We start from the raw sequence: 13,107 nt of genomic DNA, 5'->3' as shown, positions 1-13,107 counted from the left end.
AATAAAAGTTTGCATGCCAACATGTAGTGTTATTAGGTGCATCCTTTTGGAAGACCTGAGACTTAACTGGTGGAGTATGTCACTGGGGGTGTGCCTTTGAAGGTGATATTTTTGACGTCAGCATCAGTTCTCTTTCTCTCCGTTCCTTGACCACAATGATTGAGCAACTTTGCTCTACCATATGCTCTCTGCAATGAGATACTGCCTCAAAACAACCCATAATCAAGTGACCATGGAATAAATCGTCTGAAGCCAGGAGCCAAAATACATCTTTATTCTCTTAATACAAGAAAATATGGTAATACAAAGCTGAATGATACAGAAAAGTACAGTGTGACTATACCTTACCATGTGGTTCAGAAGCCTTTGGAACTGGTTTGTGGAAGGAGTTTTGAAAAGCTTGGAGAAGCAGGCTAGAGATATCTTAGAATATTATAAGCCGAGCTCAATGTGTGATTCTGGTGAGAACTCAGAAGATCAGAATGCAATAGGAGTATGGACACAAAAGTATATTCATGAGGTCCTGAGATTTTGTGAGAGGTTAAGTTTAAAGATGATGGACTAATGTAGCAGAGGAAATTTCAAGGCAGCACAGCATTTAGGTAATGACATGGAATATTGCTGGCTACTTTTAGCCAGGTTTACAGTAAGAATTATGAGCAAAGAACAGAGTGGAAAGATTTGAAAATCCTGCAGTTTGGCCAGAACAGAAGCAGTGTAAGTAGGGGCCAAGGAAAGTGTGATTGCTGAGGAAATTAACACCATTAAGGCTAAGCATTTTGTACCAGGATAATAGCAAAGTTGCCTCGAGGATATCTCAGGAATTGGCAAGAACCCATCCCTCACAGACTGAAAGATATAAACTGTAAACTTTTCATTTAAGAAGAGAATCTCTGGACACTCTGGTCCCAAAAGATCCTCTGGAAATTGTTTCCACAAGGATTCATGTCACCATTTTTAACAGTCTAGTTACTCAGAGACTGCTTGGTTCAGGTAGGCTCCAGGACTACTCAAGTTGATGGAAGACTGTAGTATCACCCACCTGATCCTGGTTTTGGAGGCATGCAACATTAAAGAGTTATAGGGCACTGAGATATCAGTGGAAGTCCTGTGAATCCAGGGACTGTGTCACAGCCCTTGATAGGTGATTCATGAAGCTGTGAAATGGAATCTGGAGATGCAGTGGAGACCCTCAGGAAAGTAGACTTTCCAGGAAAGTGGAATAACTGCCAAAGAAAACTGTAGACAGTGGAGCAAAGCCAGCCCAAGAGAGTGGTCATGTGGGAGGTAGCTAAGAAGGCCATAGGAGTGGGTCTGCCTAAGACTTTTGAAGTCCACAACCCACTACTACTTACCCAGATGCTTGATATGGAGCTAAAGGATTTACAGTTTGCCCTAATAGGTTTCCTTCTCACTTTTATCCCATTCTTCCTTGTTATTTTCCTTTCCCTCCTTTTTGGAATGAAAATGTGAACACTGTCCCACCATTGTATGTTGGTGATATGTTTTATAGGGGCTCACAATTAAGAGTTTCCCTTGAATCTGAGAGGAGACTTTGGACTTGGGCTTTTGAGGATTGCTTTAGCTCTTGACTCTTTGGAAACTCTTAGAGAAGGACTGAATTTGTTTTGCATTGTGAGATAGACATGAGCTTTTGTGGGTCAGGGGCAGAATATATGATTTAGATCTGAAATGTCCTCATAAAGGCCTTGTGATAAAAGCTTATCTGCCAGCCTGTAGTACTACTAGGAGGTGATGTAGCCTTTAGAAGGTGGGTCCTAGTTGGAGAAAGTAGGCCACAGTGGATGTGCATTTAGAAGATATATTTTGTTCCCCATTACTGGCTCACTCTCTGTCTTTCTCTGCTTTCCAGTCACCATGAGGTAAGAAGCATTTCTTTACCACAAGCTCCCCACCATGTTCTGCCTCATGATAGCTCGGAAACAATAAAGCCATGATTCAAAGGACTGAAAAACTGAAAGCAAGGTAAACATTTTCTCCTTTAAATTGTTTTTATCAAGTATTTTGTCACAGTCAAGGAAAGCTTACAAGTACAGAAAATGAAATGGGAAACTACATATGCAACTCAAACACATCTTATTTGGAGAAGGGATGAAAAAAACCTCACAATCATTGGTCACATTCATTTGAATATCAAGTTCAAGTTTTCTTTGTCTTGGATCTTCTTAACATTGATCACTTTCTTTAATCCCAGCCACCTACATACTAAGGGAGGAATGTAACTGTTTTCATTATAGATGTAACTTCTATCATAAATTATTTGGATGAAATTTTGAGTAGGTTATATTCATGACATGGTAATGGATATTTTATAAAGATCATCTTATTTAAGTCTCACAAGAATGTTCTTAAGTAGATACCCCAAACAGCATTTGTTGAGTATTTGCTATGAACTAGACACATGTCTAAGTACTTTATGGATATTATCAATTTAACATTGTAAATTCTCACTCACAAAGCCCTGGAGAAGAGGGTAAGTGAAATTACTCTCCACATTTTTAGATGAACAAATGGATACAGAGGATTTTAAGTCTGTACAATCACAGGTAGATATGTCAAAAAAGGGTCTAAACTTTGGTTGTGTTTTAGTTGATATTTTTCGTGATTGCTGGAATATGTGAACATTTCTAGAGTACAAGAAACTTAGGGGCTGGAGTTGTGGCTCAGTGGTAGAGTGCTCACCTAGCATGTGTCAGGCCCTGGGTTCAATCCTCAGCACCACATAGAAATAAATAAATAAATAAATAAATACAACCAAAGTTATGTGTCCAACTAAAGAAATTTAGTGAACACTAATTTTTTTTAGTTACAAATCCTGGTCTTTGAATTCCTCATCCTCATCTGTCAAGACTAAGTTAATCCTTTCATAATGCTTCCTTAAAACCTCATCCATCCCTATTGGTGTTAATACTTCATTTGGGAGTATAGACTATTAGTTTAAATTATGTTTATTTAAGCCTATTTCCTCCACTGGAGCATAAAATCCTGGAAGTTTCTGTGGTAAGCACAATAATTGCCTCCCCCCCCCCAAAATCTATGTTTTGATCACAGGAATCCGTGAATATGTTACTTTGTATGGCAAAAAGGATTTTGAAGGTGTGATTAAGTTAAGCACATTCAGGTGAAGAGATGATGCTACATCATCCAGATAGATTTAATGTTTTTGCTTTGGTAAAGCAGAAGTACTTTCCCAGCCACAGAGAACTAGTGAAATGGTAGTGTAGCACTGTTCTTTTTTTTTTATTTTTTCACTTTCTAATCATTTTATTACATTATATCCTATCCAGGTTACTTATCCATCTAGGCACAGGGTAAAATACAAAACCACAGGGGCTCAGCTGTGTGCCTTCTCTCAGCTCCTCTAGAAAAGGGCAATAGTGGACATATTTACAGCATGGAAACTGACAATTGGCAGAGACATCAGGACTTTGTGTTTTGAAAAGCTGGTCACCAAACATCTGCAGTCCCAACACTGCCCCTAGGCCTCTGTGTCTGAGGGAGGCCAGTGGGCAGCAGGGGCTGAACTCTCCTGGGAGCAAGGTGTGTGTACCCTCCGTCTTCAGGCCTCTGCAATGAGGAAGAAGGTCTGGGATGCTCAGGAGATCTGTCTGCCCTGATCCTCAGAACCTGAGCACATGGGCCTCTGTGCTGGGGGTGCTCAGGGCTGGAGTGCACCTCAGCTGGTGGTCTAACAGTAGCTGAGCCACCTGGGCTGGAGGTGGCTGGACAGGCCTGTTCTTGGTTTTTAAGTTGGAGGAACTGGACTATGAATCAAGGAATGTGGGAAGCTTCTAGAAGATGGAAAATGGGAATGTATTCTTCCCTTTGAAGCCAGAATTAGAACAGGCAGTTAGTATAGAAAGTAAATCAAGTCAGTTCTGATCAAGGAGGCCACTTTGAATGAATCTGGGAAGTTGGAGACAGCCCCTGGAGGGATTGAAATGCCTTCAGAGCCCTTCCTCCACCCTATCTAGATAAATTGCCCCAGCTTCAACCTGTTGCTAAGGTAACCTGCCCCAGGAATTGCCCCTCCCTACAGGGAGTTATAGAGTTGTTAATTAATGTGTCCCTAACTGCTGATTCAGCTCGCCCTTCCCCCACCCATCTGCTTCTCACATTCTGGCCATCCACTAACCAGCTCCTGGGCCTAGTCACATATGCAGGAAGGGGAGAGATCAGAGGAAGAGAGCAGGAGAACAAAGGAAATTTAAGACATATAAAAAAGGCAGAAGCCCTCACTTCTTGGGATACCAGGATACCAGCTATGGCCCCCTTTTCCCTACTGGGAGAAATCTGTTACCCTTTTTAAAATAAACCCTGCTTTATATGCTTGTCTCAGTGCATCTCTAATATTATACTTCAACATGCTAGGGAGCAGAACTCATCACCAGTAACTAGTGGTGTCACGTAGAGATCTAATAAAGGAGCAAAAGGAGAGGTGATGAGTATTGAATAAGAATGGACACTTGGGTCCAAAATGTGGAGGGTGTGCCAAGGAGATTGATGGCCCTGAGAAGAGAGACATCACAGTCAAAGCCAGGTTCCTGCAAGATAATTAGAAAAGTTATGAAAACTCTACTGGAGGAGATAGCAACAGATGAATTAGAAGATGATGACAGTGGTCCAAGTAAAACTGATGACTTGATATAGAAATGGTGAGACTTGGAAGTTGTTGATTGGGGAAGCTGAAAATAAATAAGAAATGAAGATGCACAGCCTTCTATTCTGGATTACTAAGAACATGATTATATTATTAGCTGAGATTGGGAAATCATAAATAAAAGTTTTATTTTTTTCCTTTTTTTTTTTTTTTTGGTATCAAGGTTTCAACCAGGGTCACTTAACCACTAACCCAGCCCTTTTTACTTTTTAAAAATTTTGTGGCCTTGTCGTGACCCCTTGCCCGCAAGAAAGACACGACTCAGGAATCTTCTCTCAGCAGTTTATTCAGGCCTTTACTCAGACATGTCTTCAAGCATTCTCTCTCCGCTTGCGCCTCCCACACTTAATAAAGCACACCAAGCTCCAATGCAAAGCCGCCACGTGGACCTTTCTCATAGGGTGTTAAACAATGACGTGTCAACTCTCCCTAATAAGGAGTTGTTTGTCTCAATCCACGGCGGAAGCCGGCGCCATCTTGTAATGGCGGCCACAGTCCGCTGAAACGGCTCACCACATGGCCTCACTAAATTGATGAGGCTTTTTTAAAATTTTAAGGCCTCACTAAATTGATGAGGCTGGCCTTGAATTTGTGATCCTCCTGCCTCAGCACCCTGAGCCACTGGGATTATAGCCGTGTACCACTGTGCCTAGCTAGGAGTCAGTTTTGAGAACTATGAGATTGGTTTTTGGTAAATTGAGCTAAAGGTGTCAAAGTGTTCTCAAACATTCATACATATTTTCTCTGGCTGAGACATAGACACAATTTGACACAATTGCCAAAAGGAAGGCAGAGTTGCTGCCTTATTTGTTATGAGTTAGCCTTTTAAGTAGCCAAATGCCTAGTATTAGTAATCATTTTTCTTTGGATAATAGTGAGGAATGTGTACAATTAAAACAAAAGTCAAAATACTAATAATATGTCATCTCAAATTCTTTTCATAATGAAGCAAGATATAAATATCTTTAATAATCATAATAATTTACATTTCTAAAGAACTTTACATTGTACAATACAATTTTATATTCATTCATTGTAACCCCTTTGTAGGTGAAACAAGGCAAATATTGTTTTTACTGCTATCTTAGAGAAAAAATAAACTGAGATTTAGAGAGTTGAGTAATTTATAGAACTTCAGAGCCAGGACTCAATCCTAATCCTTAATCCACTTTTTAAAAATTACTTTTTTGGATTGACACATTATACTTACATGTATTTATCAGGTAAATGTGATGTTTGATTTATTTGTGCATTCAGTAATGATCAACTCATGGTAATTAGCATATCCATTACCTCAAATTTTATCATTTGTGTACAGTAAAATCATTGAGTCCTCTCTCCTGTTTTGACATATTATCTTGATGACGCATTATTATCTTCTATATTTCCCCTTACTATGCCATAGAACATCGGCATGCATACTTCCTATCTAACTGTAATATTTTTGTCATTGGCTAACTTCTATTCCCCTTCCACTGTATTCATCCCAACTTCTGGTAACCATTACTATTATATCAACTTCTATGAGGTCAACATTTTTAGCTTCTATATATAAGTGAGATCATGTGATATTTGTTTTTCTGTGCCTGCCTGACTTATTTCATTTAGCATAATGTCCTCTAGATATATCTATGTTGTCCCAAATGACAGAATTAAATCCTTTTTAATGTTTGAACAGTATTTCATTCTGTATGTGTACTATATTTTCTTTATCCATTTTCCCTTTGATATACAACTAGATTGATTCTATCTCGTAGCTATTGTGAATAAAAATCATACAATAAACATGAGAGTATAAGTTTCTATTAAACATCCATATTTTATTAATTTTCTTTGGATATATGACCAGTTGGGATTACTGAATTGTATGGAAACACTATGTTTAGTTTTTTTAGAAATCTCCACACTATTTTTTATAATGGCTACACTAATTACCTGCTCATGAATGGTAAATAATAATTCTCTTTTATCTACTTCTATCCCAGAATTTGTTATTTTTTTCCTTTTGATAATAGCCATTTTATCTGGAGTGTAGTGGTATCTCATTATGTTTTTTTTTAAATTTTGAATTTCCTTGATGATAAGTGATATATAGTATTTTTTAATATAGCTGTTATCTATTTGTACTTTTCTATTGAGAAGTACCTATTTAGGTCTTTCTGTGATTTTTTAAATTATTTTTTTACTATTAGGTTGTTGAGTTATTATATACTTTGGATATTAACACACTGCTGTAGGTATAGTTTGCAAATATTTTCCACCATTCCATGGGCTGTCTTTTAGTTTTGCTGATTGCTTTCTTTGCTATACTGAATGTTTTTAGTTTGATGTTATTTAATTTGCAATTTTTTCTGTGGTTGCTTGTGCTTGGGGGATATTTCTGTTTTAGTCAGCTTTTTCACTGCTGTGACTAAAAGACCTTATGAGAACAATTTTGAGGAGAAAAACTTTATTTGAGGGCTCACAGTATCAGAATTCTCACTTCATAGACAGCCAATTCCATTCCCCAGTGCTTGAGATGAGGCATAATATCATAGTGAAAGAGTGTGGTGGAGGAAGGCGGCTCACATGATGATCAGAAGCAGAGAGACAAAGACTAAACTCAGTTTACCAAATACATACCCCACAGGGAGTCACCTCCTCCAGCCATATCATACTAACTTTCAGTTATCTCTCAATTAATCTCATTAGGGGATTATCACTGCTTGAGTGAAGGGTCACATAACCCAATCATTTCACCTCTTAGCCTTCTTGCATTTTCTCACACATGAACTTTTGGGGGACACTTCATATCCAAACCATAAAAATAGCCAACAAAATCTTTGCCCAAGTCAATATCCTAATATGTTTGTCCAGTGGGGTGTGGTGGCGCACACCTGTAATCCTAGTGACTTGGGAGGCTGAGGCAGAAGGTTTGCGAATTCACGCCAAGCCTCAGAAACTTATCGAGGCCCTGAGCAACTCAGCAAGACCTTGTCTGTAATAAAAAATATAAAACAGGTCTGGGAAATGTGGCATGGTCGTTATGCATCCCTGGGTTCAAACCTTGGTACCAAAAAAGAAAAAAAATCCTAACATATTATCACTATATTTTCTTGTAATGGTGTCCCATATTACAGTATTTAAATCTTTAATGTATGTGTGTGTATATATATGTATATATGTATATCTATACATATATATATATATATATATATATATATATATATATATATATTAGTTCTCATTGATCACTCCATTTCTAACTTAACTCTTCCTTACCATAATTTGCTTATCTGTATTATATGACTGAAATTAGGCTTTACCTCATAGGGCTGATATGAAGAATAAATGATCAAATAATGCAAAAGTCATTAATACAGGGCCTATTACACAGTAACTATTCAAAAGGAGCTATTTATAAATTATCATAACCATAACTGCCACCAAGAGCACCACCATCATTATTGTTACATCAAACTATACAGAAAATATTTTCTGGCCTGTGGATCAAATCTGGTTTACATCCTGGTTTTACAAATAAAGTTTTTGAGAATGTAGCCAACTCAATTTGTTTATGTATTGTCTATGGCTGCTTTTCACTTTAGTGGCAGTGTTGAATATTGTAAAAGTGTCTTATGACCCTTCTAGCCTAATCTATCCATTAATTCGCTTTTTAACATTAAAAGTTTGCCAACATCTTCCATCAATCTCAGATCAGACATTTATTAAGGAAGTGGTTTTGTGATTCTTATAACCTAAAGTCTTTCAACACACACACACACACACACACACACACACACACATACACACACACCTGATGATAGAAAAAGAGATTTTATGTAAATTATATTCTGAACTTTTCAATAAATTTAAATTGTATAGATTAATTTAAATGGCATGAGGTACGTGTATATTTCTTAACAATAGTTTGGAAGATGGCTGACATAAGCAAAAACTTAAAAACTTAAAATGTTTAGGCCTATGGGAACAGAGAGGGGTATATTTTGATGTTGTTCACTGGGAGGAGGTGCAATAGGAAGAAGTCACAAGTAAGTATGGAAGGTCTTCCTTAGGCCATACGTGGATGAAGGGAAATAGGGAGCAAGTGAAGGAGAGTTAGGACCAGGAGTAAGTTCATTGGCAAGAGTGAGAATAGAGTTCATCCAGAAAGTTCCTAACAATCCTAAGAACACAAGTAGCAGATTTAGCCTAAGGATTTCAGCCTAGAGCTGAAAGAGTTAAAATATGAATGTGGCAGTGCCTAATTGTATCCCAATTATATCTTACTATAGAAAACTGAAAAGAAAACAAAGGATCCATGATATTCACTCTATGTGTCTAATACTGTAATAAGTATTTTGAAAGTTGTTCTCATAACACATGCCCTTGATATTTTCTCACTGACACAGAGAAAAAAAATTATCTATATGAGATACCTCATGTAGAAAAATTGTCATTATAAAAATATATGAGTGGAAGTATAAAATATGTAAAAAATGAGTAATTTTTGGTTATGTCTGATGACAACTGGATTCAAGAAGTGGTGAGTGTGAGCAAATTTTAGTTTAGAGGCACCATGAAGAACTTTATCACAGGTCCTCCATCCATGATTCTCTAAGATTTTTTGGGGGGAAGTAATCAGATGTGACATGTTCCTGATAGCTTCATATGTTGGTCTGCTTTCTGGAACCAAGCTCAACCTTGTTAATGTTAGCTATCTTATCTCACTTCCTAACTTCCATGGGGAAGCTTCTTTGATTAACTCCCAGGCTCAGAAACTAAGAAGAAAATAAATAGCTAACCTGCCTCTATTTTGTTTCTATTCCCTACTAATGCCACACAGGATATAATCTCCCTTTCAAAACTTTACCCAACAGGCTGTACCATTGACATTTTCTCTTCCTGCATTCAGGAGGGTAGCCTTACCTCCAAATTATGTGTAGTAGGCCCAAGTGACTAGTGGAACCCCACTAAGTCTTCACAGGTCTCATGGAATCACTTTTTTACATGTACTCTTCAGTGTAGATTTCATTGATTCTTGAAATTTCTCCATAGGTCCCAATAACCCTTTCAGAGTCATATCAGTTGTTTCATTGTGGACAATATAAATATTTTGGGGAGGTGGGAAGTACTGGGGATTGAAGTTAAGTGCACTCAACCACTGAGCCACATTTCCAGATCTATTTTGTTATTTTATTTAGAGAAAGAGTCTCACTGAGTTCCTCAGCCTTTCGCTTTTGCTGAGGTTAGCTTTGAACTTTCGATCCTCCTGCCTCAGCCTCCCAAGGCACTGGAATTCCAGGCATGAGCCATCATTTCCCAACTACAATATAAATTTTATATTAAAATAATTTACTATACAGTTGTAATTAGTTCAGAACTAATATGTTAAATGAACACAGAGGAGCTCAGAAAAACAAGTTCCTTACAGAGAAAATCAATCAAGAAGGGCACAGGAATTGTGGGAATAAAACAACAACAACAACAACAACAACTATTCCTCAGTATATGGAAGGTCTGTTCTCCATCCTTCTTTCTTAAAAGATCAGTTTTATATATGGTCATCCTGACATTAGAGATACTATTATCAGCTTGATGGTGAGAAAAGGTTTTCCTGCAAATGTAATCAGATTTGACCATCTTCCTCAGATGTGACTAGACACCTGGAAGCCAATCTTCACAAAGAGAACTCTTCTTCCTTCCTCAGAAAAAAAAAGAGTATAATTTATTTTAGGCACAAACCATATTGCCCCTTGGGAGAGCCTCATTTAGTATAAAAGTCACACCAAAGACTTGACTTCAAACATCTTTGAAGTTCAGAAGCCCTGGATATTCCTATTCTGTCAGACCATTCTTGCCATGTTTTTCTAGAATCTGGTCAACATTCCTTTGCAAAAGATGGTAGCCATGTGTTAGAATGCAGAATAAAGACAGATGAGACCCATTTCTGAAACATTTAGATTTTAAAGTCATACAGCCCCTTTTATTTTCCAAACAAACTTTTACATGGAAGGTTGAGTTGTGTCCCCATATAAAAGATATGTTCAAGTGCTAATCCTGATACCTCAGAATGTGACCTTATTTGGAGACAGGGTCTTTACAGAACTATTTCAGTTAAAAAGAAGTGAAAAGGACAAGTCTTAATCCAATGTGACTGGTGTCCTTATAAAAAGCAGAAATTTGGACTCACAGACAGATATACAGAGGGAAGATCATTTGAAATGACACAAGGAGAATGTCTTTTGAAGGCAAAAAATCAGAGTGATGTACCTACAAGCTAAGTAATGACAAAGATTGTCAGCAAATCACTATAAGATATGTATAGACAGGAAAATTTCCCACTGCATACTTCAGACTGAGATGGCCTTGTTAATACAATAATTATGGCTTTTTTACTCTTAAAATTGTGAAACAATAAATTTCTGTTGTTTTAAGACACCCAGTTATTGGTAGTTGCCTTAGGACACTAAAATAGCTCATATGCTAAATATAAGAAATAATAACTTTTCTCCACGAAGATATTGTTGGAGATCTGGCACCGTACGTGTCATGACTCACCTTTGTCTTTGAGATACGTATGAAGCATCATGAGACAATTCATATAAAACTTGAAAACCACTTCTTTATAGAGAAACACTGATCCTGGCACCTTGTTATGTGATATGGATCTTATTTGGACTGTTGCAGCCAGTAGAATAGGAGAAATGGAAAAGAAAAGACAAAATACATTATCTAAATAAACTTATGTAGCAAGATAAGAATGAGAGGCTATGTGAGCATGTGTGTATGTGTGTGTGTGTGTGTGTGTGTGTGTGTGTGTGTGCACATGCAGGCATCCATGCATATGCATGTGCATACAAATGCTCATGTGCTTCAGTGAAAGAACAATGCACTATCCAGGTATATCATGGACAGATTTATGAAGAATTTATCAGGGGGGTAAGAGCATCATAAGATCTGTTGAGAGTAGAATTGCTAATAGGGTATAATTGTTGAAGATTATCCTGTGTCTGATTTTATCAGGTTCCAAATCTGAGGTATCACTCCATGTCTCATCCTAGTAGCCCAGCTTAATTCTGTGCACCACATGATATAAACTAAGGATTTATCAGTTGAGAATTTAAGTCCCAATATATCTGATCCTTGAATTTCAGTAAATTTGGAAGAGTAAAGTACAAAGGATAGAATGTCTAATGTGAAATTTCTGACCTAGATATTTGTGTTGGGAAAGATTTTATAGAGTATTTTCCCTATAAATGTCAAACCATACCACTTTCCTATTCTGCTTTTAGAATTAAATTACTCTCAATACTAAATTCTTCCACTACTTCCATTGTCTTGAAGCCTTTAAATATATGTATGATTATTATGTACAGCTGAATATGTTTTGCCCCCTCCATAACTGGTGTCTTAAATTAATCCCCATTGTGAGGTATTAAGAAGGTGGAAACTTAATCTGATGCTGATGTGTAGAGGTGAAAACTTAGGAAATATTGGGATTTATAGTGTAGTGCCCCCATAACTGAATATGGTAGCTTTATAAGAAAAGAAATAGAGACCAGAGGACACATACACACAGGCTATCAGTGTCTCACTTTGTGATTCATGGTGCTAATTCAGGACTCTAGCAGAAAGCTATCATTAGATATGGCCCCTCCACCACTGATATGGTTTTGATGTGAGGTATGCCCCAAAGGCTCACGTGTTAAGACAATGCAAGAAGGTTCAGAGGAGAACTGATTAGGTTGTGAGAGTTGTAACCAAATCAGAGAATTAAGCCCCTGATAGGGATTAACTGTGGTAACTGAAATGGTAGGATGTGGCTGGAGGAGGTAGGAATTGGAGCATGGCTATGGGGTGTATATTTTGTATCTGAAGAGTGAAATCTCTGTCTCTGTTTCCTGACTACCATGTGAGCTGCTTCCCTTCACTACACTCTTCCACCATCAGGCTCAACCTCACCTTGAGTCCTGAGTAATGGAGCTGGCTGGCCATGCTGAGACCTCTGAAACTGTAAGCCTCCAAATAAACTTTTCCTCCCCTACAATTGTTCTGTTCGGGTCCTTTAGTCATAGCAGTAAAAATACTGACTAAAACAACCACGGACCAGAATGGTAAGCCAAAATGAACCTCTTTTTTATATTTTTAACTTACAATATCTATGGTGTTTTGTTATTAGAAATGGAAAACCTGTGGCATGGGAATGCTGAGATGATTCCCATATCCAAACAGTGCCTTATTAAGTAAATATGAGCCACAGCAAAGTCAGGGCCTTTCAAGCCTCACATCTGCAATTCAGCATAGCTGTCTGACTAAGAGGATTCAGCCAAGCTAAAGGCATTAACATGGGAGCTACTAGGTTATTGAGTAGGCAGGGAAAGTTTTATCAGCGGTTTGTAAAAAATATTTTTAAGCACATCTCAAATATTATCTCAGGTACAAAT

At 37.6% G+C, this 13,107-nt stretch overlaps 1 long non-coding RNA gene across 1 annotated transcript in view; it reads left to right on the top strand.

Annotated features, from left to right (window-relative positions):
- LOC144371629 (uncharacterized) overlaps window positions 1–1,987 on the top strand; it is a 279,895-nt gene extending 277,908 nt beyond the window's left edge. Inside the window, exon 4 of the long non-coding RNA XR_013431582.1 lies at window positions 1,874–1,987. This is a non-coding gene — a long non-coding RNA (uncharacterized LOC144371629). The remainder of the gene's footprint in view (window positions 1–1,873) is intronic.
- The last annotated feature ends 11,120 nt before the right edge of the window (window positions 1,988–13,107 follow it).

The sequence above is a fragment of the Ictidomys tridecemlineatus genome, chromosome X (assembly GCF_052094955.1).
Source record: "Ictidomys tridecemlineatus isolate mIctTri1 chromosome X, mIctTri1.hap1, whole genome shotgun sequence".
NCBI classification, from domain to species: Eukaryota; Metazoa; Chordata; class Mammalia; order Rodentia; family Sciuridae; genus Ictidomys; species Ictidomys tridecemlineatus.
This window is presented reverse-complemented; position numbering and strand designations above follow the sequence as displayed.